The 2,182-nt window shown below is 41.2% G+C and overlaps 1 protein-coding gene across 1 annotated transcript in view; it reads right to left on the bottom strand.

Moving 5' to 3' along the window:
• LOC107299103 (EH domain-containing protein 3-like) overlaps positions 1-2,182 on the bottom strand; it is a 16,899-nt gene that overhangs the window by 13,505 nt on the left and 1,212 nt on the right. The window lies entirely within an intron of this gene.

Raw genomic sequence — 2,182 nt, 5'->3', positions numbered from 1 at the left:
TATCTATCTATCTATCTATCTATCTATAATATTCTGTCTCTGTCTGTATCTGTCTTATTCTCTGTCTCTATTTATCTCTGTCTGTATCTATCTATCTATCTGACTGTCTATCTCTAATTCTATCTATCTATCTATCTATCTATCTATCTATCTATCTATCTATCTATCTATCTATCTATCTATCTATCTATCTATCTATAATATTCTGTCTTTATCTGTCTGTATCTGTCTTATTCTCTGTCTCTATTTATCTGTCTGTATCTATCTATCTATCTGACTGTCTATCTCTAATTCTATCTATCTATCTATCTATCTATCTATCTATCTATCTATATCATATTCTCTCTATTTATCTATTTGTCTGCCTATCTATCTGTCTCTAATTCTCTCTCTCTATCTAAATTCTGTTTCTCTCTCTCTCTCTCTCTCTGACTGTCTCTCTCTAATTCTGTCTATATCTATCTATCTATCTATCTATCTATCTATCTATCTATCTATCTATCTATCTATCTATCTATAATATTCTGTCTATATCTGTCTGTATCTATCTATCATATTCTCTGTCTCTATTCATCTCTGTCTGTATCTATCTATCTATCTGACTGTCTATCTCTAATTCTATCTATCTATCTATCTATCTATCTATCTATCTATCTATCTATCTATCTATCTATATCATATTCTCTCTATTTATCTATTTGTCTGCCTATCTATCTGTCTCTAATTCTCTCTCTCTCTATCTAAATTCTGTTTCTCTCTCTCTCTCTCTCTCTCTGACTGTCTCTCTCTAATTCTATATCTATCTATCTATCTATCTATCTATCTATCTATCTATCTATCTATCTATCTATCTATCTATCTATCTATCCATCTATCCATCCATCCATCCATCCATCCATCCATCTATCCTATCTCTATCATATTCTCTCTATTTATTTATCTATTTGTCTGTCTGTCTGCCTATCTATCTATCTGTATCTCTCTATCTAATTCTGTCTATCTAATTTTATCTATATCTATCTTCTATCTATCTCTATCATATGTCTCTCTCTAATTCTGTCTATCTATCTATCTGTCTGTCTGTCTGTCTATCTATCTATCTATCTATCTATCTATTTAATTCTGTCTATCTCTCTCTCTTTATCTCTCTATCTAATTCTATCTATCTATCTATCCATCCATCCATCCATCTATCTCCATCTGTCTGTCTGTCTGTCTATCTCTCTATCATATCTCTCTCTCTCTCTCTAATTCTCTGTCTCTCTAATTCTCTCTCTCTCTCTCTCTCCCTACCTATCATCTCTCTCTCTCTCTCTCTCCGTGATCTGTCTCCATCCATCCATCCCTTTCTCGGCCCAGTTCCCTTTCGTCTCCCTTTTCCGACAGGCCCGAAGCCAGATTCTCTTAACGACCGTCCGACCGGCTTAACGACCCCCGAAAAGTGGCCATTCGTTTAAAGTGTCTTGTTTAGTAACGGCAATTCCTGCCTCGGTTGCGGTCGTAAGCTGAGGACCCAATGCAGAAGAGGCCCGCTTTTGTATGTGTGTCGCCACGACAAACAACAAAGCGCAAGCTTGGCGGAGGTTTCCTGTTGTGGTTACACACTTGAGCAACCTGGGTGGCGCCCTTGCTTACTGTAGAAGTGTGTGTGTGGTTGTTTTCCACACAGGAGGCTGCCCAGCTAGCAATTCACTGGGGCGCACAAAAAACTCCAACACAACTCCACGACGAGTTGTGGAAGCCTTCCGGATTCCCGCCTTCCAGACAGAGTCCTCACTTTATGACCAAAATTCACGGTTGCTAAAGGGAGGGGAATCCCCTGACCTAGGGACTCGGCAACCGTCGTAAGTGTGAAGTAGATCCCCATCCATCCCAACCGGGGGGCATTCTGGGACTTGTAGTCCCCCCACCCCCCAATACAGGAAGACTACTGTCCCCATCCATCCCAACCGGGGGGCATTCTGGGACTTGTAGTCTCCCCACCCCCCCCAATACAGGAAGACTACTGTCCCCATCCATCCCAGCCAGCATTCTTGGACTTGTGGTCCGCCCCACCCTCCAATACAGGAAGACTACTGTCCCCATCCATCCCAGCCGGGGGGCATTCTGGGATTTGTGGTCCCTCCACCCCCCCCAATACAGGAAGACTACTGTCCCCATCCATCCCAGCCAGCATTCTGGG

This window comes from Protobothrops mucrosquamatus, unplaced genomic scaffold, assembly GCF_001527695.2.
Source record: "Protobothrops mucrosquamatus isolate PMUCROS unplaced genomic scaffold, P.Mucros_1.0 scaffold4541, whole genome shotgun sequence".
Taxonomy (NCBI): Eukaryota; Metazoa; Chordata; class Lepidosauria; order Squamata; family Viperidae; genus Protobothrops; species Protobothrops mucrosquamatus.
This window is presented reverse-complemented; position numbering and strand designations above follow the sequence as displayed.